The sequence below is a fragment of the Cervus canadensis genome, chromosome 3, assembly GCF_019320065.1.
Source record: "Cervus canadensis isolate Bull #8, Minnesota chromosome 3, ASM1932006v1, whole genome shotgun sequence".
NCBI lineage: Eukaryota > Metazoa > Chordata > Mammalia > Artiodactyla > Cervidae > Cervus > Cervus canadensis.
In genome coordinates, this window is record NC_057388.1 from 25,803,532 (window position 1) to 25,828,423 (window position 24,892).

The 24,892-nt window shown below is 40.5% G+C and overlaps 1 long non-coding RNA gene across 1 annotated transcript in view; it reads right to left on the reverse strand.

Annotated features, from left to right (window-relative positions):
• The window catches only part of LOC122438181, a 179,500-nt gene that overhangs the window by 91,559 nt on the left and 63,049 nt on the right, over window positions 1-24,892 (reverse strand). The gene's annotated exons all lie outside the window — the stretch shown is intronic.

The window sequence follows — 24,892 nt, forward strand, 5'->3', positions numbered from 1 at the left end:
AGATGGCCAACAAATGCATGAAAAGATGCTCAACATCACCCATTATTACAGAAATGCAAAACAAAACTACAGTGAGGTATCAACTCATACTCATCCAAATGGCCATCATCAAAAACAAACAAACAAAAAAACACTACAGATTATAAGTACTAGAGAGGATGGGGAGAAAAGGGAACCCTCCTGCACTGTTGGTGAGAATGTAAACTGACACAGCTTCTATGGAGATTCTCAATAAACTAAAAATAAAACTTTCACATGACCCAGTAATCTCACTACTGGACATATACCCTGAGAAAACCACAATTCAAAAAGACACAGGTACCCCAGTGTTCACTGCATCACTATTTACAGTAGCCAGGACATGGAAGCAATCTAGATGTCCATTGACGGATGAATGGATAGATGATGTGGTACATATATACAATGGGATATTACTCAGCCATAAAGAGGAACAAATCTGAGTCAGTTATAGTGAGGTGGATGAACGTAGAGCCTGTTATACCAAGTAAGTCAGAAAGAGAAAAACAAATATCGTATATTAACTCAGATGGTAAAGAATCTGCCTGCAATGTAAGACCTGGGTTCAATCCCTGAGTTGCGAAGATAGCTGGATGAGGGCGTGGCAACCCACTCCAGCATTCTTGCCTGGGGTCACAAAGAGTTGGACACAACTGAGCGACTAAGAACAAGCACACATGGAATCTAGAAAAATAGTACTGATGAAACTCTCTTTAGAGGAAAGGAATGGAGATGCAGATGTAAAGAACAGACTTGAATACACAGCAGGGGAAGGAAAGGGTAGGACAAATTGAGAAAATAGTATCGACATATGTACACTATCATGCATAACATCGATAATGAGTAGGGAGCTGTTATACATACAGGGAGCCCAGCCTAGCACTCTCTAATAATCCAGAAGGGTAGGATGTGAGTACAGAGGGAGGGGAACTCAACAGGGAGGTGGTATATGCAATTATGACTGATTTGAGTTGTTGTAGAGCAGAAACCAACAGAACATTGTAAAGCAATTACCCTCCAATTAAAACTAAATAAAAATACAAGTGGTGCTACAGCAAGTATCATCTCAAAATAGCACAAACAGCACATGGCTCACCCAAAGCAGAAAGCCCTTGGCAAAGGCCTAGCAGGGTGTACAGGCCCCCTAGACTCTTCACGTCACACGATGTGGTGGACAGGTTTTATTGTGACTCAAGATTCCTACCTCCAAGTACTCATGTGCTAGCATCCTCACCTCCCCTTTTGTGTCTGTGGGATCCATGACTTGCTTCCAATCAACAGAATATGCGAAGAGTGATGAGAATATCACTCCCATGGTTATGTTACATCACAGGAGACTTTGTCTTGCCAGCAGACGCTCCCATCCCTTGCAGCTATGTAAAGCAAGTAGCCATGAATACTACAGACACAAGGACCTGAATGCTGCAGACAGTCCACAAGCTGGGAAGCACATTCTTCCTACTTGAGCTTCCAGATGAGAACTCAGTCCCGGCCAACACCTTGATTACAGCCTCATGAGATTCTAAGTACAAGTTCCAGCTAAACTGTCCATAGACTTCATACTCACAGAAACTGAGATTGTAAAAGTGTGTTGCTTTAAGTAACGTTTTTGGCTATTATTTATGCAGCAACAGAAAACTAATACCCATGGAAAGCAAGCTTGGACTGGGGGTGGCTGAACACACACTGGCTTGTAATTTAGGGGCAGTGCCTCCTCAAATATGTGTAAAGGTGTAAGGAAGAGTCAGGAATTGCTCAAGTAAGTTGGAAGACCCTCAGCTATACATTCCAAGTTATAGTCATACTGTCATGAGATACCTCTTGCTCTATACAGTTAGCAAAAACAAGACATAGAACTCACTGTGGCTTAGATCATGAGCTCCACATTACAAAATTCAGACTTATATTGAATAAAGTAGCGAAAACCACTGTGTCATTCAGTTATGACCTAAATAAAATCCCTTGTGATTATACACTGGAAAAGGTCAGTTTTCATTCCAATCCCAAAGAAAGCCAATGCCAAAGAATGTTCAAACTACTGCACAATTGCACTCATCTCCCACACTAGCAAAGTAATGCTCAAAATTCTCCAAGTGAGGCTTTAACAGTATGTCAACCAAGAATTTCCAGATGTTCAAGCTGGATTTAGAAGAGGCAGAGGAATTAGCGATCAAATGGCCAACATCCATTGGCTCATAGAAAAAGCAAGAGAGTTCCAGAAAAACATAGACTTCTGCTTTACTGACTATGCCAAAGCCTTCGACTGTGTGGATCACAATAAACCGTGGAGAATTCTTCAAAAGACGGGAATACCAGACCACCTTACCTGCCTCCTGAGAACTCTGTATGTAGGTCAAGAAGCAACAGTTAGAAACAGACATGGAACGATGGACTGGTTCCAAATTGGGAAAAGATATGTCAAGGCTGTATATTGTCACCCGGGTTATTTAACTTACATGATGTTAAAGTACATCATACGCAATACCAGGCTGGATGACACAAGCTGAAATCAAGACTGTTGGAGAAATAACCTCAGATACGCAGATGACACCATCCATATAGCAGAAAGCGAGGAGGAACGAAAAAGAGCCTCTTGAAGAAAGTGAAAGAGGAGAGTGAAAAAGCTGGCTTAAAACTCAACATTCAAACACTAAGATCATGACACCCGGTCCCATCACTTCATGGCAAATAGATGGGGAAGTGATGTAAACCATAACAGATTTTATTTTCTTGGGCTGAATATTCATTGGAAGTCCTGAATATTCATTGAAAGGACTGATGCTGAAGCTGAAGCTCCAATCCTTTGGTCACCTGATGTGAAGACCTGACTCATTGGAAAAGACCTTGATGCTGGGAAAGGTTGAAGGCAGGAGCAGAAGAGGACGACAGAGGATGAGATGGTTGGATGGCATCACCAACTCGATGGACAAGAGTTTGAGCAAGCTGCAGGAGCTGGTGATGGACAGAGAAGCCTGGCATGCTACAGTCCATGGGGTCGCAAAGAGTTGGACTCAACTGAGTGACTGAACTGAACTATGATTATACAGTGGAAGTGACAAATAGATTCAAGGGATTAGCTCTTATAGACTGAATGCCTGAAGAACTATGGACAGAGGTTTGTAACATGTACAGGAGGTGGTGACCAAAACCAACCCAAAAGAAAAAGAAATGCAAAAAGGCAATATGGTTGTCTGAGGAGGCTTACAAATAGCAAAGTAAAGAAGTGAAAGGCAAAGAAGAAAAGGAAAGATGTGCCCAACTGAATGCAGAGTTCCAAAAAGTAACAATGAGAGATAAGAAGCCTTCCTAAGTAAACAATGCAAAGAAATAGAGGAAAATGATAGAAAAGGAAAGACGAGATTTCTCTTCAAGAAAATTAGAGATACCAAGAGAACAGATCATGTAAAGATGGGCACAATAAAGGACACAAATGGTATCAACCTAATAGAAGCAGAAGATATTAAGAAGAGGTGGCAAGAATATACAGAAGAACTGTACAAAAAAGGTCTCAAAGACACAGACAACCTCAATGATGTGGTCACTCACCTAGAGCCAGACATCCTGGAGTGTGAAGTCAAGACAGCCTTTGGAAGCCTCACTGCAAACAAAGCTAGTATAGGTGATGGAATTCCAGCTGAGCTATTTCAAATCCTAAAAGATGATGCTATAAAACTGATGCAGTCAATATGCCAGGAAATTTGGAAAGCTCAGCAGTGGCCACAGGACTGGAAAAGGTCCATTTTCATTCCAATCCCAATGAAGGGCAATGCTAAAGAATGTTGAAACTACATCAGAATTACATTCATCTCACAAGCTAGCAAGGTAAAACTCAAAATCCTTCAAGCTAGGCTTCAACAGTACATGAACCAAGAAATTCCATATATACAAGCTGGATTTAGAAAAGGCAGAGGAATCAGAGATCAAATTGTCAACATACACTGAATCACAGAAAAAGCAAGGGAATTCCAGAAAAAAACAACTACTTCTGTTTCATTGACTATGCTAAAGCCTTTGACGGGGTGGATCATGACAAGCTGTGGAAAATTCTACAAGAGACAGAATACCAGACCACCTTACCTGCCTCCTGAGACATCTGTATACAGGTCAAGGAGCAACAGTTAGCACTGGAAATGGAACAATGGACTGGTTCCAAACTGGGAAAAGAGTACCTCAAGGCTGTATATTGTCACCTAGCTTATTTAACTTATATGCAGAGTTCAGTTCTGTTCAGTTGCTCAGTTGTGTCCAGCTCTTTGCAACCCCATGGACTGCTGCATGCCAGGCTTCCATGTCCATCACCAACTTCCAGAGCCTGCTCAAACTTATGTGCTTTGAGTCGGTGATGCCATCCAACCAGCTCTTCCTCTGTCGTCCCCTTCTCCTCCCGCCTTCAAACTTTTCTAGCATCAGGGTCTTTTCCAATGAGTGAATTCCTCACATCAGGTGGCCAAAGTACTGGAGTTTCAGCTTCAACATCAGTCCTTCCAACTGAATATTCCAGTGAATATTCAGTACTAATTTCCTTTAGGATTGATTGGTTTGATCTCCTTGCTGTCCAATGGACTCTCAAGAGTCTTTTCCAACACCACAGTTCAAAAGCATCAATTCTACAGCACTCAGCTTTCTATACAGTCCAACTCTCACATCCACACATAACTACTGGAAAAACCATAGCTTTGACTAGATGGGCCTTTGTTAGCAAAGTAACGTCTCTGCTTTTTAATAAGCTGTCCATGTTGGTCATAACTTTTCTTCCAAGGAGCAAGTGTCTTTTAATTTCATGGCTGCAGTCACCATCTGCAGTGAATTTGAAGCCCCCCAAAATAAAGTGTCTCACTGTTTCCATTGTTTCCCCATGTATTTGCCATGAAGTGATGGGACCAGATGCCATGATCTTAGTTTTCTGAAAGTTGAGTTTTAAGCCAACTTTTACACTCTCCTCTTTCACTTTCACTAAGAGGCTCTTTAGTTCCTCTTCACTATCTGTCACAAGGGTGGTGTTATCTGCATATCTGAGGTTACTGATATTTCTCCCAGCAATCTTGATCCCAGCTTGTGCTTCATCCAGCCTGGCATTTCGCAGGATGTACTCTGCATGTAAGTTAAATGAGCAGGGTGACAATATACAGCCTTGATGTACTCCTTTCCCAATTTGTAACCAGTCTGTTGCTCCATGTCTGGTTCTAACTGTTGCTTCTTCACCTGCATACATATGTGTAGAGTGCAACATGCAAACTGCTGGGCTGGATGAAGTTCAAGCTGGAATCAAGATTGCTGGGAGAAATACCAACAACTCAGATATGCAAATGTCACCATCCTAATGGCAGAAAGTGAAGAGAAACTAACACCTCTTGATGAAGGTGAAAGAGGAGAGTGAAAATGTTGCCTTAAAACTGAACATTCAAAAAACTAAGATCATGGCATCCAGTCCTATCACACCATGGCAAATAAAAGTGGAAAAACTGGAAACAGTGACAAACTTTATTTTTGAGCTCCAAAGTCACTGCAGGTGGTGATTGCAGCCATGAAATTAAATAATGCTTGCTCCTTGGAAGAAAAGCTATGACAAACCTAGACAGCGTGTTAAAACACAGAGACATCACTTTGCCAACCAAGTTCCGTATAATCAAAGCTATTGCGGTAATCATGTATGGATGTGAGAGCTGGACCATAAAGAAAGCTGAGCACCAAAGAATTGATGCTTTCCAGCTGTCATGCTGTAAATGCTGGAAGACTCTTGAGAATCCCTTGGAAAGCAAGGAGATCAAACTGGTAAACCCTAAATGAAATCAATCCTGAAAATTCATTGGAATGACTGATTTTGATCCTGAAGCTCCAATATTTGGCTACCTGATATGAAGAAGTGACTCACTAGAAAAGACCCTGATGCTAGGAAAGGCTGCGTGCAGAAGAAGGGGTGACAGATTATGAGATGGTTGGATGGCATCATTGACTCAATGGACATGAGTTTGAGCAAACTCCAGGAGACAGTGTAGGACAGGGAAGCCTGCTGTGCTGCAGTCTATGGAGTTCCAAGAAGTCAGACACGACTGAGCGACTGAACAACAACGACTCGGTTGATAGCTGCTTGGAAAGCCTGCCTATTGGCATTAGTTTCAGCTGGGTATTTTGAAGTCCTTGCTGTTGGACCACCTTAAGGAATACCATCACAGTCATCTAATGCACCAACTGCTATGTCTCTCCACCATATTTTTATATTAATTTCTTTGTACAGATATGGAATCATGTAAACAGTATAAATTATCAGTAAAAATTCTGGGTCAAAACATATCCATATTTAAAATTTGTAAGATATTGGCTAATTGTCCTAACAAAAAATTTGTACCAATTGATATTATTAGTACTATCAACAATGTGTGAGAGTACTGCTTGCCACACCCTTCCTCTTTTTTCAAACTTTTTGATATTTGTCAATGTGAAAGTTTAAAAATGGTATATAAGTATGATTAGATTTTATTTCTTTTATTCTGTAACAATTGATTTCTTTTCACATAGTTAAGAACTATTTATAGTTCCTTTATTTATAAGGTATCTATAGCATGTGTTCACTGAGTTAGACAAGGCTGTGGTCCACTTGACTAGGTTAGTTAGTTTTCTGTGATTGTGGTTTCAGTCTGTCTGCCCTCTGATGCCCTCTCTCAAATAGACTGGGAAACAGTGTCAGACTTTATTTTGGGGGGCTCCAAAATTACTGCAGATGGTGACTGCAGCCATGAAATCAAAAGATGCTTGCTCCTTGGAAGAAAAGTTATGACCAACCTAGGCTGCATATTAAAAAGCAGAGACATTACTTTGCCAACAAAGGTCTGTCTAATCAAGGCTATGGTTTTTCCAGTAGTCACGTACAGATGTGAGAGTTGGACTATAAAGAAAGCTGAGCACCGAAGAATTGATGCTTTTGAACTGTGGTGTTGGATAAGACTCTTGAGAGTCCCTTGGACTGCAAGGAGATCCAACCAGTCCACCCTACAGGAGATCAGTCCTGAATGTTCATTGGAAGGACTGATGTTGAAGCTGAAACTCCAATACTTTGGCCACGTGATGCTCAAAGCTGACTCATTTGAAAAGACCCTGATGCTGGGAAAAATTCGGGATGGGAGGTGAGGGGGACTACAGAGGATGAGATGGTTGCATAGCATCACCGACTCAACAGACATGAGTCTGAGTAAACTCCAGGAGTTGGTGATGGACAGGGAGGCCTGGCATGCTGCAGTCCATGGGGTCACTAAGAATCAGACATGACTGAGTGACTGAACTGAACTGATAGCATGTGTTCATTTTCCTGTTATTTTGATGTTTTCCTTTAGTCATTAAAGTTTATCTGTAAAGAGCTTTTTACCTATTACTTATCTTCATTTATATTGCAAATATTTCCCAAGCTTACTTTTGTCAATTTATTATTTTTCATATATTTTCTTTAATGTAAAAGAAAACTAAAGGAACAGACATGGCTGGCACAGATTTTTGGTCTTTTCCTTTCCCCTAGCCTGGACAGTGGACATGCTTGTTGGTACATAGGTTGTGTTGTGAACAAGAAATGACTAGCATGAGGATGAAGACAACATGCTAGGCACAGTAATGCACAAAGAATGAAAAAAGAGCCTAGATACCTGACATCGCTGTTGAGTGTCTGCATCGACCTTGAGCAGCTTACCATTGACATTCATGTTATAAGGTAGAAAAACACCTCTAGTTTTTTAAGCTGTCATAGGTATATTTTCACTTATCTATAGCAGTATATATTGTGAATTGATTAAAAAAAGACTCAAAACATGACCCCTACAACATGTAACTGGCAGACAACTTTTGTTGTTATATTTATCAAGCTTAAAATCATAACCTACTAAATTTTGCTGATCCTACCCCTAGGTACTAGCAAACTCTTTCCTATCCTGAGCTAGACTGGGTGCCTTATAGATTCAGAGGAAAGAGGGGCTACAGAGGGCCTGTAGTAATCCTGGGGTATTCAATTAAGTCAAAAAATATCATAGGCTTCAGCCTAGCAGGTTCCTTTAAGATTTTGTGATAGACTTTAGAACAATGAATACTTAGAATTTTGAAAATGGTCCATATTAATGCTAGCAGAAACGACTGGGTAATCTGAAAAAGAACTTAAGAGTGATAGAATTCTTTAAGCATGAGACTTCTTAAATTAAGAGGTCAGTTACTGATTATAAATTGTCAATGTTAGATTTATGGGGAGAGTTCACTGCTTTAGTATCTTCATCACAAAACATTTCAACTTTATTTCTGATATGCAATCTGATTTGCATGAATCCCTTCCTACACCAAAGCTTACTCTATTAATCAGTAATATTTCCCCACAGACATTGTAATAATCAAAATAAACAACAATTTGGGGAGCTTCTATACTTTTAGAAAAGTCAAAGTAAAACATTTTCTGAGAAACATGTTCAAGATTCTTGAAAAGCATGTTAGGTACTGAATTTCAAAGTGCCTGGAAACAAGGGTATATTTATAGAGATTCATCTTTTTGGTTTGATATATTTTTGTATAAAACTTCTGGTTTATAGAAACTATTACTTTTTAAATATATGAATATAATGCTTAATATATACAAAAATCATTTATTTTTCTAACCTTGAAGACACTATTGTGTCAACACAAAGCATATTAACTTGATATGCTTATTTTACCATTTTATCATTTGTAGCTAGATAAACAACCTAGACAGCATATTAAAAAGCAGAGACATTACTTTGCCAACAAAGGTCCATCTAGTCAAGGCTATGGTTTTTCCAGTGGTCATGTATGGACGTGAGAGTTGGACTGTGAAGAAAGCTGAGCGCCAAAAAATTGATGCTTTTAAACTGTGGTGTTGGATAAGACTCTTGAGAGTCCCTTGGACTGCAAGGAGATCCAACCAGTCCACCCTACAGGAGATCAGTCCTGGATGTTCATTGGAAGGACTGATGTTGAAGCTGAAACTCCAGTACTTTGGCCACGTGATGCTCAAAGCTGACTCATTAGAAAAGACCCAGATGCTGGGAGGGATTGGGGGCAGGAGAAGGGGACGACAGAAGATGAGATGGCTGGATGGCATCACTGACTCGATGGACATGAGTTTGACTAAACTCCGGGAGTTGGTGATGGACAGGGAGGCCTGACATGCTGCGATTCATGGGGTCACAAAGAGTTGGACACGACTGAGCGACTGAACTGAACTGAATTCTACACACACACACACATACATATATATGGATGTATATGTGTGTTTATAATAAGGGGATTCCCAGATGGCACAATGGTAAAGAACTCACTGCTAATGCAAGAGACACAACTATGAGGGTTTGATCCCTGGGTCAGGAAGATCACCTAGAGAAGGAAATAGCAACCCACTGCATTATTCTTGCCTGGAAAATCCCATGGACAGAGGAGCCTGGCAGGCTACAGTCAATGGGGTTGCAGAGAGTTGGACATGACTGAGGACCTGAGCATGTATGCACATATAAAATATGATACATAGACATACATGTAAGATATTGAGTGGCATGTGCCATTAGAAAGAGAAAAAGAAAATGTAGAGTGGGATAAGGCAAGTAAGGATTTAAAGAAGAATATAAAAATAGGGTGATCAAGTTAGGCCTTATTTCCACAGGCTAAATACTCCCACTATGGTCAATTTCAAGCTACCAAAGGTTTGAAACTGGCTTGTAAAATTTCTGAATATTTAATAATTGGCTCTCGTGAACTGGTAAAAGCTGGCTCTAGAAGAAATATTTGTGTGAAGACTTGACATTGCAGGTGCCAGCCATGCTTACATCTGGGGAAAGAGCCAAGCCTACATTGTGGGGAGCAGCTAGGGTAAGGCATAACCTAGGGGACTTAAGGAATATCAAGTAGGTGTGTATGACGGAGCACAGGAAAGAAGTGACCAGGGGAAGGGATCAGATTCTGCAGGGCCTTGTACGCTTTCCAAGGACTTTGATTTTCAGTCTGTGTGAAAAGAGAATCCATTGCAGGGGGCTGAGGAGAAGACTGACATGACCTCATTTCCAAAAGATCATTTTAACTTCTTTGTTGAGAACAGATTTTAGGAGAACAATGAGGAGCACGGAGATCAGTCTGGGCAGCTAAGCCATCGATCCAGATGGTGATGTTAATATTTTGAAGACAGAACGAATCGACTTCACTAATGGAAATCATGTAGGGTGCTAGAAAAACAGAGAAGTCTAGGATGACTCCAAAGTTTGGCATCTGAGAACTAGAAAGATGGAGATGTCCATGAATTAGATGGAGAAGGCCGAAGGTGGAGGCGATTCCATTGGAAAGATCAGGAAATCAGTTTTTAACATCTTTCCTTTGAGATGTCTTTTGAACAAGCAAGTAATGATACCAGGTAGAGAGCTTCAAACATAAATCAGGACTTTGGAAGAGGGGTCTGAGTTATGGACAATACAATTTAAAGTCACCAAAATACACATTCTATTTAAAGCAATTCTAAAGGAAATCAACCCTGAATATCCATTGGAAGGACTGATACTGAAGCTGAAGCTCCAATACTTTGACCACCCGATGCAAAGAGCTGACTCACTGGAAAAATTCAGGGCTGGAGGAGAAGGGGGAAAAAGATGATGAGATGGCTGGATGGCATCATGACTCAATGGACACGAGGTTGAACAATCTCCAGGAGATGGTGAAGGACAGGGAAGCATGGCATGCTGCAGTCCCTGAGGTACCAAAGAGTCAGACACAACTTAGTGACTGACAAACAACATTTAAAATAAAAACATTAAGAGGGTATATACACATTAGAATCAAGAAACAAACCTATAACCAAGATTACTTTATCCAGGAAGGATCTCATTCAGATTCAATGAAGCAATCAAAAGCTTTACAGACAACTAAAGGTTAAGAGAATTCAGCACCATCATACCAGCCTTGTAACAATTGCTGAAGAAAATTTCTAGGTGGAAAAAACAAGAAAGAAGACTTACAAAAAAATTTTTAAAAAACCAAAACAATTAATAAAATGATAAGAGGAACATACATATCAATAATTACCTTAAATTAAATGGATTAAATTCTCCAACCAAAAGGCAGACTGCCTGAATGGATACAAAAAGAAGACCCATATATATGCTATCTACAAGAGACTCATTTGAGATCTAGGACACATGGAGACTGAAAGGGGGGCGACAGAAAAAGATATTCCATGCAAATGGAAATCAAAACAAAGATGCAGTAGAAATACTAATATCAGACAAAACAGGCTTTAAAATAAACACTGTGAAAAAGAGACAAGGAAGGACACTACATAATGAACAAGGGATCAAACCGAGAAGATAAAACATTATAAATATTTATTCACCCAATGTAGGAGCACCTCAATACATAAGGCTAACGCAAACAGCCATAAAAGGAGAAATGTGGGGACTTTTTTCACCAATGGAAAAACCATCCAGATAGAAAATTAATAAGGAAACACAAGCCGGAAATTACACATTAGACCAGATAAACTTAACAGATACTTATAGGACATTCCATTCAAAAGCAGAACACACTTTCTTCAAGTGCGCATGGAACATTCTCCAGGGTAAACCACATCTTGGGTCAAAATCAAGCCTTGGTAAATTTAAGAAAATTGAAATCATATCAAGCATCTTTGCCAACAAAAATGCTATGAGATTAGAAATCAATTACAGGAGGAAAAACTGTAAAAAATACAAACTCATGGAGGCTAAACAAAATGTTACTAAATAATCAATGTGTCACTGAAGAAATCAAAGAGGGTATCAAAAAACAAATGACAATGAAAACACAATGACCCAAAATCTATGGGATACAGCAAAAGCAGATTTAAGAGGGAAGTTTAGAACAATACAATCCACCTCAAGAAACAAGAAAAATCTCAAATATCAATTTAACCTTACACTTAAAGCAACTAGAGAAAGAACAGAAATCTCAAAGTTACTAGAAGAAAATAAATCATAAAGGTCACATCAGATTAAATGAAATACAGATGAAGAAAGTAATTGCAAAAATTAACAAAAATAAAAACTGGTTCTTTGAAGAGATAAACAAAATTGATAAACTTTTAGCTAGACTCATCAAGAAAATAAGGGAGAAGCTTCAAAACAAAATGAGAACTGAAAAAAGAGAAGTTACAACTGATACCACAGAAAAATAAAGGATCATAAGAAACTACTATAAGCATATAGACACCAATAAAATGGACAACCTGGAAAAAATGGACAAATTTGTAGGAAAGTACAACACTTCAAGAATGAACTAATAAAAAAAAAACCAGACCAATCACAAGTAATGAAATTGAAACTATGATCAAAAATCTTCCAATAGAGAGAACGAGATGGCGGAGGAGTAGGTGGACATGGAGTACACCTCTCTCCACTGATACATCAGAAATACACCTTCAGACACAGAAGTGCATGCAGAACACCAGCTGACAGTGGACAGGAGTACCTGACCAGCAGAAAAGAATGTATAGAACCACACAAAACTCGGTAGGATGAAGGAACTAGGGGGAAAAACAGGAGTGTTAACTGGGACTGGACCTTCCCTTAGCAGGTAGGGGAACTGAAGCAGGCGTCCGATCCCCACATTGGGGCAATTTTCTGAGTCAGAGGAGAAACACGTAAGGCTGAGAGTAAAACAGCGGATACGTGGCAGCCTAAACGGAATGAGAATCACGCAGTCCTTGCCAGATTCATACCAACCCCTGGACAGGAATGCAGGTCCCCTAGAAGGTGCAGCAGCTGGGAGCTGGAGCTCAGGGATTATTGAGCAATCCCAGGGTGAAGGCTGCTGTTTACTGCGGAGAGATGGACCGAGGGGACGTGAGAGAGGAGACTGTGGTGGGAAATGCCTGTGGAGGAAAGCCAGGCAGCCATGCAAATAAGGCAATACTGCTGAGTCACGCATAGGGGTGGAGCTATCACCATAGCCTCTCTCTCCCCACACAGCTAGCATCCGCAGCTGAACAAAACAGAGGCTGGCCCATCAAGTGCCTGATGCATGGAACTACAGAGTAGGACCCCACCCAGGGTGCCCCTTTAAGTTTCTGATGCACTGACCTACAGAATAGGACCCCAGCCAGGGAGGCCCCTCTATGTGCCTCATGTGCCAAACAACAGTGAAGGACCCAGGTAAGGGAGCCCTCTAAGTGCCTGAACCGGTGGGGCTACAGAGAAGACTAGCCAAAGAGGCCTTCTGAACATCAGCAACCAGAGGCTCAAAAAGAAAAAAAAAAGACTCTGATAGGGCCATACCTCCTGCGGCAGAGGTAGTCCGTGTCTCTGCACACTTGGTGTCACCAGGGTGCCCACAACCCAAGCAGCTGTGCCACTTCCGCGCTCAACCCTCACTGGGGCAGAGCTGCCACAGGCCAAAAAAAAAAGTCTTGCATCTGTGCACACAGGGTCACTTCGGTCGTGTCCAACTCTTTGAAACCCTGTGGATTGTGGGCCACCAGGATTCTCTGTCAGGCGGGTTCTCCAGGCAAGAATACTGGAGTGTATTGGCCAAATCTGGCTGCCATACCCTTCTAGAGCACTGTATTTCCTGCTCCCTATCCGCCAACCCCCGAGTACCTGGTGCTGCCAGAACCCCTGCGACCCAAGCTGCTTCACCACCTCCGCACCTGGCCCTCAGAGGGGCAAACCCAAGTCCTCCAGGGCAGCCTCAGGAGCAAACCCCAGTGGACAACCGACATGCAGAGGTGGAAATAAAACTACAGTTGAAACCTGGGGGCAGAGTGGCTGAGGAAGAAGACCCAAAACCTTCCCACCAGCTGTACAAGCTGCAGATTAAATCCACAAAATCAACAGGGCAGACTCTGTGTCTATGAATATATAAAAGGCCATTGAGAGCTCCCACAAAAGAAAACGCACTACTTCTGATAGCTGTGGACATTGGAGGCAAGAACACACAGGAGCAGGACCAGATTAGACTCTGAGCTGCCCCCACAGCAGGTCCAGAGATCAGCACAGTGTCAGAGGGCATCCTAGGGAGGTGAGGGGGACTGTGACTCCCAGAAAGGTAAAGGATCCTGACAGAGTGACTGAAGAAAAACATTTATTATTCTTATGTTTTGACTTGTTCTGTAGTTTCTTTTGGATTTGTTTTTCTTTGACTTTTTTTCCTTTTCTTTTTTTTCCCTTCCCCCTGCCCCCTGTTGTAGTTGTCAATTTTATTAGTACTATGAAATCTAATTAAGTTTTTGAGTTTGTTTTTTTTTAATCACACTTTTTATTGTTATAAAACTCTGTCTTTACATTGGGCTTTTGCATTTCTGTGGAGTTTTCCTTTTCTTTTTCTTTCATCTTCCTTTTTTCCTTTTTTTAATTTTAATTTTTTAAAATGCATTACATTTTTTTCTACATTTATTCCTTTGTTTGCCTTTCCTCCTGTTCTTTTCCCCTTGCAGTTAATTTTTAATGTAAATAAATCTTCTTCATCTACCTTTATTTAACTTTGCATATCTACTCTTTCTTACTTTTCTCTCTTCCTTTCCTATCAACATATTGGTTAGTTAGATCCCTATCAAAATACCAATGGCATTTTTCACAGAACTAGAGCAAAAAATTTCACATTTCAGATGGAAACACAAAAGACCCCAAATAGCCAAAGCCGTCTTGAGAAAGAAGAATGGAGCTGGAGGAATCAACCTTCCTGACTTTCAATTATACTACAAAGCTACAGTCATCAAGACAGTATGGTACTGGCACAAAAACAGAAATATAGACCAATGGAACAAGACAGAAAGCCCAAAAATAAACCCATGCACCTATGGGTACCTTATTTTTGATAAAGGAGGCAAGAAAATACAATGGGGCAAAGACAGCCTCTTCAATAAATGGTGCTGGGAAAACTGGACAGCTACCTGTCAAAGAATGAAATTAGAACACATCCTAACACCATACACAAAGATAAACTCAGAATGGATTAAAGACTTAAATGTAAGACCAGAAATGATAAAACTCTTAAGAGGAAAACGGAGGCAGGACACTCAATGAAAGTCAAAGCAAGATCCTCTATGACCCACCTCCTAGAGTAATGGAAATAAAAACAAATGTAAAAAAGTGGGACCTGATTAAACTCAAAAGCTTTTGTACAACAAACTAAACTATAAGCAAGGTGAAAAGACAACCCTCAGAATGGGAGAAAATAATAGCAGATGAAACAAATGACAAACGATTAATTTCCAAAATATACGAGCAGCTCATACAGCTCAATGCCAGAAACACAAACAACCCAATAAAAAAGTGGGAAAAAGACCTAAACAGACATTTCTCCAAAGAAGACAGATGGCTAACAAACATATGAAAAGATGCTCAACATCACTCATTATTAGAGAAATGCAAATCAAAACTACAATGAGATATCACCTCACACCAGTCAGAATGGCCCTCATCAAAAAGTCCACAAACAGTAAATGCTGGAGAGGGTGTGGAGAAAAGGGAATGCTCTTATACTGTTGGTGGGAATGTTAATTGATACAGCCACTATGGAAGATGGTATTGAGATTACTTAAAAAACTAGGAATAAAACCACCATATGATCCAGCAATTCCAATCCTAGGCATATACCCTGAGGAAACCTAAACTGAAAAAAGACACACGTATCCCATTGTTCACTGCAGCACTATTTACAATAGCTAGAACATGGAAGTAACCTAGATGTGCATTGATGATGAATGGATAAAGAAGTTGTGGTACATATACACAATGGAATATTACTCAGCCATAAAAAGGAACACCTTTGAGTCAGTTCTAATCAGGTGGATGAACCTAGAACCTATTATACAGAGTGAAGTAAGTCAGAAAGAGAAAGATAAATATCGTATTCTAATGCACATATATAGAATCTAGAAAAATGGTACTGAAGAATTTATTTACAGGGCTGCAATGGAGAAGCAGACATAGAGAATATTTTTATGGGAATGGGGAGGGGGGAGGAGAGGGTGAGATGTATGGAAAAAGTAACATGGAAACTGATATTACCATATATAAAATGAATAGCTAACAGGAATTTGCCTTAAGGCTCAGGAAACTCAAACAGGGGCTATGTATCAACCTAGAGGGGTGGGATGGGGAGGGAGATGGGAGGGAGGTTCAAAGGGGAGGGGATGCATGCATACCTGTGGCTGATTCATTTGTTGAGAGAAAACAACAAAATTCTGTAAAGCAATTATCCTTCAATTAAAAAATAAATAAATTTTTTTAAAAAAGCATAGGAAAGGCCAAAAAATAAAAATCTTACAACAAACAGAAGTTCAGGAACAGACAGTTTCATAGGCTAACTCTATCAATCACTTAGAAAAAAGCTAGTATCTATCTCAAACTCTTCCCAAAAATAGCAGAGGAAGGAACACTCCCCAACTCATTCTATAGGACCACCAGTACTCTGCTAACAAAAGCAAAGATAGCACACACACAAAAAATAAAATTATGGGCCAATATCACTGATGGACATTGATGTAAAAATCTTCATCAAAATACTAGCAAACCAATTCCAACAACACATTAAGAGCATCATACACCATGAACAAGTGGGATTTATACCAGTGATGCAAGGATTCTTCAATATACACAAATCAACATGACAATACCACATTAACAAACTCTTCAAACCCCATGATCATCTCAATAGATGAGGAAAAAAAGCATTTGACAAAATTCAACACCCATTTATGATAAAAAAAACTCTTCAAAAAGTGGTCACAGAGTAAAAATACCTCAACATAATAAAGTCCATATATGACCAACCCAGATTCTCAATGTGGGAATATATTCTCAATGGTGGAAAACCGAAAGCATTTCCTTTAATATCAGGAACAAGACAACGGTTTTCACTCTCACCACTTTTATTCAACATAGTTTTGGAAGTCTTAGCCATGTATAGTATCACTTCATCAGAGATGAAAAATAAGTAAAAGGAATCCAAGATGGAAAAGAAATAAAAACTCTAACCGCTTGCAAACTAAATGATACTATACATAAAAATTTCTAAAGATGCCACCAGAAAACTACTAGAGCTAACTGATGAATTTAAAAGTCACAGGATACAAAATTAAGGAAACAATCCATTTTCTCCCTGCAACAAAAATAATCAAGGACCTAGGAACAAACCTAACCAAAGCTAAATGACCTATACACAAAAAAATAAATAAATAAATAAGACTGATGAAGGAAATCAAAGATGACACAAGAAGATAGAAAGATATACCATGTTTGTGGATTAGAAGAACCAATACTGTGAAAATGACTATTCTACCCAAAGCACTTTGCAGATTCAATGCAATCGCTATCAAAGTACCAATGGCATTTCTCAGAGAACTCAAACAGAAAAATTTTACAATGTGCATGGAAACCAATGACCCGAATAGCCAAAGGAATAGTGAGAAAGAAATATGGAACTGGAGGAATCAGGCTCACTGACTTCAGACATTTCTACAAAGATACAGTAAGACCCGTATGGTACTGGCCCAAAGACAGAAATACAGACCAATGGAACAGTATAGAAAGCTCAGAGGTAAGCACACACACCTATGGTTACCTAACTAATGACAAAGGTAGCAAGAATATACAGTGGAGAAAAGACAGCCTCTTCAATAAGTGGTGCTGGGAAAACTGGACAGCTATATGTAAAAGAATGAAATTAGAACACTCCCTAACATCATACACAAAAAGGAACTTAAAATGGATTAAAGACCTGAATGTAAGGCCAGACACTATAAAACTCTTAGAAGAAAACACAGGCAAACAGTCTTTGACATAAATCACAGCAGGATCTTATTTGAGCTACCTCGTACAGTAATAAAAACAAAAATTAACACATGGGAACTCAAATTAAAAAATTTTTTGCACAGCAAAGAAACTATAAACAAGATAAAAAGACAACCCTCAGAATAGAAGAAAATACTTGCAAATGAAGCAGCTGACAAAGGATCAACATCCAACATATATACAGAGCTCATGCAACTCAGTATTAAAAAAAAATAACCCAATCAAAAAATGGGTAGAAGACCTAAATAGACATTTCTCCAAAGAAGACATACAGATGGTCAAAAGGCCCATGAAAAGATGCTCAACATTACTAATTATTAGAGAAATGCAAATGAAAATTTTAATGAGGTATCACATCACACCAGTCAAAATAGCCATTATAAAAAAATCTGGGGAGGAGCCAAGATGGCGGAGGAGTAGCACGGGGAGACCACTTTCTCTCCTACAAATTCATCAAAAGAATAACTGAATGCAGAGCAAACCTCACAAAACAACTTCTGATCGCTAGCTGAGGTCATCAGGCGCCCAGAAAAGCAGACCATTGTCTTCGAAAGGAGGTAGGACAAAATATAAAAGATAAAAAGTGAGACAAAAGAGCTAAGGACGGAGACCCGTCCCGGGAAGGGAGTCTTAGGCGGCCTTGCTTGGGCTAGGGTCCGGGCCTGAGTGCCCTGAGGACAATCGGAGGGAGCTTCTGTGAGGTGCCAACTTGAACTGTGGGAGACCAAAAGAGAGAAAATTAACCGGCCGGAACACACTGCCGGCCGTTCGCAGAACAAAGGGACGGAGAAAGTCCCAAGAAGAGGGCGCAGGCTGCGGACCCGCCCAGCCCCGCCGGAGGCAGGAGGCAGGGGGGAGGGGAAGGTCGCGGCGAGACACAGGGCGCAGACACCCGACCGGCGCGGGCGGGGACTGGGGCTAGGGACGCAGAGGGCGGAAGGCGCGTGCACCCGACTGGCGCCAGCGGAAACTGAGACTGGGTCCGCGGAAGGGAGTGGGCGCGCCACACCTGGGGATAGTGCGCCCATCAAGCCCCTCGCTGCCTGGACCGCTCTGACGGGGAAGGCACAGAGAGCAGGCGCAGCTTTCCCTTCCGCGCTTTTGTGTAACACCGGAGGGCTGGAACCTAGCGCAGCGCCGGGCGCGCTCCATATAGAACAGCCGGGAGCCTGAGCAGCGCAGACGGAGAAAGCAGCGTCAGCCCCTCCCGGCAGCGCCAGCCCCGCCCCGCAGCGCCAGCCCCTCCCCGCAGCGTCAGCCCCGCCCCGCAGCGCCAGCCCATCCCCGCAGCGTCAACCCCTCCCAGCAGCGCAACGGAACTAGCTAACTGAATAAGAGTCCACCTCCGCCCGCCTGTGTCAGGGCGGAAATGAGGCTCTGAAGAGACCGGCAAACAGAAGCCAAATAAACAAAGGGAACCGCTTCAGAAGGGACTGGTGCAACAGATTAAAATCCCTGTAGAAAACACCGACTTCACCGGAAGGGCCCTGTAGATATCGAAAAGTGTAAGCTGGAACGAGGAGCTATCTGAAACTGAGCTGAACCCACACTGACCGCAACAGCTCCAGAGAAACTCCTAGATATATTTTTACTTTTTTTTTCTAAGTAAGGAAAAAAAAAAATTTTTTTTCTTTTTATATTTTTTCTTTTTTATTTTTTCTCTTTTATTTTCCTTTAAAATTCCCTATTACTCCCCCATTACTCCTTAACTTTCATTTTCATAGATTTTTATGATTTTTTTAATTAGGGGAAAAAAATTTTTTTTTTCTTTCTTTTTTTTGTTTTCTTTTTTTTTCTTTTTCTTTTTTTTCTCTTTTCTTCTTTTTTTTTCCTTTCCGTTTTCTCTTTTATTTTCTATTTTTCTTTTTCTCTTATTTCTTTTAAAGTCCTCTAGTACTCCTCTACTACTCTTCATTTTCATTTTCACTACACTATAACCTTACAAAAAAAAACAAAAAAGAGAAGCCCTATCTTTAAACCGAAGATTATTCTCTCCCAATCTTGACTCTCTGTTTTCTACCTCAGAACACCTCTATTTCCTCCTTTCCCCTTCTCTTCCCAATCCAATTCTGTGAATCCTTGTAGGTGTCTGAGATACGGAGAACACTCTGGGAACAGACAGCTGCGTAGATCTGTCTCTCTCCTCTTGAGTCCCCCTTTTTCTCCTCCTGCTCATCTCTATCTCCCTCCTCCCTTTTCTCCTGTTCATGTAACTCTGTGAACCTCTCTGGGTGTCCCTAACAGGGGAGAATCTTTTCGCCATTAACCTAGAAGTTTTATTATCAGTGCTGTATAGTTGGAGAAGTCCTGAGACTACAGGAAGAATAAAACTGAAATCCAGAGGCAGGAAACTTAAGCCCAAAACCTAAGAACACCAGAAAACTCCTGACTACATGGAACTTTAAGCAATAAGTGACCGTCCAAAAGCCTCCATACCTACACTGAAACCAACCACCACCCAAGAGCCAGTAAGTTTTAGAGCAAGAACATACCACGCAAATTCTCCAGCAACACAGGACATAGCCCCGAATGTCAACATACAGGCTGCCCCAAGGTGACACTAACACATAGACCCATCTCAAAACTCATTACTGGGCACTCCATTGCTCTCCAAAAAAGAAGAAATCAAGTTCCACGCCACCAGTACACTGACGCAAGCTTCCCTAACCGGAAACCTTGACAAGCCAATCGTCTAACCCCACCCACTGGGTAAATCCTCCACAATAAAAAGGAACCACAGACCTCCAGAATACAGAAAGCCCACTCCAGACACAGCAATCTAAACAAGATGAAAAGGCAAAGAAATACCCAACAGGTAAAGGAACATGAAAAATGCCCACCAAGTCAAACAAAAGAGGAGGAGATAGGGAATCTACCTGAAAAAGAATTTAGAATAATGATAATAAAAATGATCCAAAATCTTGAAAACAAAATGGAGTTACAGATAAATAGCCTGGAGACAAAGATTGAAAAGATACAAGAAATGTTTAATAAAGACCTAGAAGAAATAAAAAAGAGTCAATTAAAAATGAATAATGCAATAAATGAGATCAAAAACACTCTGGAGGGAACCAAGAGTAGAATAACGGAGACAGAAGATAGGATAAGTGAGGTAGAAGATAAAATGGTGGAAATAAATGAAGCAGAGAGGAAAAAAAGAAAAAAAGGATCAAAAGAAATGAGGACAACCTCAGGGACCTCTGGGACACTGTGAAACGCCCCAACATTCGAATCATAGGAGTTCCAGAAGAAGAAGACAAAAAGAAAGGCCATGAGAAAATACTCGAGGAGATAATAGCTGAAAACTTCCAAAACTTCCAACACTATGTTGAACAGTAGTGGTGAGAGTGGGCACCCTTGTCTTGTTCCTGATTTCAGGGGAAATGCTTTCAATTTTTCACCATTGAGGGTGATGCTTGCTGTGGGTTTGTCATATATAGCTTTTATTATGTTGAGGTATGTTCCTTCTATTCCTGCTTTTTGGAGAGTTTTAATCATAAATGAGTGTTGAATTTTGTCAAAGGCTTTCTCTGCATCTATTGAGATAATCATATGGTTTTTATCTTTCAATTTGTTAATGTGGTGTATTACATTGATTGATTTGCGGATATTAAAGAATCCTTGCATTCCTGGGATAAAGCCCACTTGGTCGTGGTGTATGATTTTTTTAATATGTTGTTGGATTCTGTTTGCTAGAATTTTGTTAAGGATTTTTGCATCTATGTTCATCAGTGATATTGGCCTGTAGTTTTCTTTTTTTGTGGCATCTTTGTCAGGTTTTGGAATTAGGGTGATGGTGGCCTCATAGAATGAGTTTGGAAGTTTACCTTCTTCTGCAATTTTCTGGAAGAGTTTGAGTAAGGTAGGTGTTAGCTCTTCTCTAAATTTTTGGTAAAATTCAGCTGTGAAGCCATCTGGTCCTGGGCTTTTGTTTGCTGGAAGATTTTTGATTACAGTTTCGATTTCCTTGCCTGTGATGGGTCTGTTAAGATCTTCTATTTCTTCCTGGTTCAGTTTTGGAAAGTTATACTTTTCTAAGAATTTGTCCATTTCATCCAAGTTGTCCATTTTATTGGCATAGAGCTGCTGGTAGTAGTCTCTTATGATAAAGAGGTGGGCATGCCAGACCACCTTACCTGCCTCCTGAGAAACCTGCATGCAGCTCAAGAAGCAACAGTTAGCACTGGACATGGAACAATGGACTGGTTCCAAACTGGGAAAGGAGTATGTCAAGGGTATATATTGTCACCCTGCTTATTTAATTATAATCAGAGCACATCATGTGAAATGCTGGGCTGGATGAAGCTCAAGCTGGAATCAAGATTGCCAGGAGAAATATCAACAACCTCAGATATGCAGATATCACCACCTCAATGGCAGAAAGCAAAGAGGAACTAAAGAGCCTCTTGACGAAGGTGAGAGAGGAGAGTGAAAAAGCTGGTTTAAAATTCAACATTCAAAAAACAAAGATCATGGCATTCAATTGCATCACTTCATGGTAAATAGATGGGGAAACAATGGAAACAGTGACAGACTTCTTTTTCTCAGGCTTCAAAATCACTATGGACAGTAACTGCAACCATGAAATTAAAAGACGTTTGTTTCTTGGAAAGAAAGCTATGAAAAATTTAGACAATGTAGTAAAATGAAGGGACATTACTTTGCTGACAAAGGTCCGTAGAGTCAAAGCTCTGTTTTTTCCAGTAGTCACATATGGATGTGAGAGTTGGACCATAAAGAAGGCTCAGGGCTGAGGAATCTGTGCTTTTAAACTGTGGTGTTGGAAAAGACTCTCAGAGTCCCTTAAAAAGCAAGATCAAACCAGTCAATCCTAAAGGAAATCAATCTTGAATATTCACTGGAAGGACTGATGCTGAACCCGAAGCTCCAATACTTTAGCCACCTGATGGGAAGAGCTGACTCATGGGAAAAGATCCTGATGCTGGGAAAGATTGAGGGCAGAGGAGTAATGGGGTGACAGACAATGAGACAAATGGTTGGATGGCATCACCGACTCAATGGGCATGAGCTTGAGCAAACTCTGGGAGATAGTGAAAGACAGGGAAGCCTGGCATCCTGCATTCCATGGGCTTGCAAAGAGTTGGACACCACTGAGCGACTGAACAACTACAAGAAGGAAGTAACACTCACTCACTGCAATAATGATAAAAAATAGTTTCTATTTTAGAAACTTTAATTTGATTTGAATTTAGTTCCAAAAGGAATCTGAGATGTTACTAGGAATTCCACTGTTAAATCAGAATTTTATTTTCATTTTTGTATATTTGGGGTTATGCAAAATTGAATGCATTATAATCCTTGTGTGTATGCTTTATTGCTTGGTTATGTTTGACTCTTGTAACCCCATAGACTGTAGCCTGCCAGGCTCCTCTCTCCATGGGATTCTCCAGGCAAGACTACCGGAGTGGGTTGCCGTTTCCTTCTCCAGGGAATCTTCCCGACCCAGGAATCGAACCCAGGTCTCCTGCATTGCAGACAGACTCTTTACCGACTGAGCTACAAGGGGAGCCCCATCATAATCCTTTAGTTCATAACCAACTTCTAGCACTGCATGGTCTGCTTTTCTTTATATAGTTATTTATATGTTTGTATTTAACAATCATAAGTCCCGACCTAAAATTCAGCAAACAAAACAAAAGTCAGGACTTTGAAAATTACTTAAATCTGACAATACTGCTTGCCTGCCATTCCATTCTTTTGACTTCTCCCCAAGATAGTCATTCTCTTGAATTTTACATTTACCATTCTTCTCATGCATTACTTTTTCACAGATTTAATACCTATGTAAGTATTCTTTTGAAAGTGTATCTTATTTTATCTATTTTCAATTTATCAAAAGGATAAAATGTTTACTATTTTTAGGCTTTTTCATATAAAATCATATTTCTGCAATTCACACATATTGTTTTGTATCTGTGCAGTTTATTTTGACTTCTGTATAGTATTCCATTGTGTCAATGAATTCCATTTATCCATTACTGATTGATGAACCCTTGCACTGTTTCTAGATTTTTGCTAGTGTGAAAAATACTTTTATGGATATTTTTGTACATTTCTCCTATTGTATATAAATCTACTCCATTGGTCTCTTTCTGCTGCTAATGCTACTGCTAAGTTGCTTCAGTAATGTCCAGCTCTTTGCAACCCTATGGACTGTAGCCTACTAGGCTCCTCTGTCCATGGGATTCTCCAGGCAAGAATACTGGAGTGGGTTGCCCTCCTCCAGCGGATTTTCCTGACCCAGGGATTGAGCTCATGTCTCTTTACATCTCCTGTATTGGCAGGTGTGTTCTTTACCACTAGTGCCACCTGGGAAACCTGGTTTCTTTCTAGCCCTGTACAAATATTACATTACCTTAATTACTAGAACTTGATGATAACTTTAAGTATTTTATGAAGCAAGTTGTACCAAGTTGCCCTTCAGCTGTCTTAGAATTTCTTAGTCATTTGCTTTTTCATGTAAATTTTACTATCAACTCGTTGAGTTTTACAAAAATTTTGCTGACATTTTTATCAATGAAGACTAAGTTGGGAGTAACAACTGGTTCACTCACTTAGGGGGGCTGGCAAGTCTAAAACATGCAGTTGATGCCCCAGTTCAAGTCTGAGTCTGAAGGCTGACAGACTGCTATATAAGCAGGAAAAGTCTATGTCTCAGTTTGAAGGCCACTAGGCAGAGAATTCTTATCAGGGGAAAGCTAGTCTTTTGTCTTATTCATGCCTTCAACATATTGGATGAAGCCCACAGAATTATCGGAGAAGGCAGTGGCACCCCACTCCAGTACTCTTGCCTGGAAAATCCCATGGATGGAGGAGTCTGGAAGGCTGCAGCCCATGGGGTCGCGGAGAGTCGGACACGACTGAGCGACTTCACTTTCACTTTTCACTTTCATGCATTGGAGAAGGCAATGGCAACCCACTCCAGTGTTCTTGCCTGGAGAATCCCAGGGATGGTGGAGCCTGGTGGGCTGCCGTCTATGGGGTGGCACAGAGTTGGACGTGACTGAAGTGACTTAGCAGCAGCAGCAGTCACAGAATTATGAAGAACAATTCTCTTTATTTAG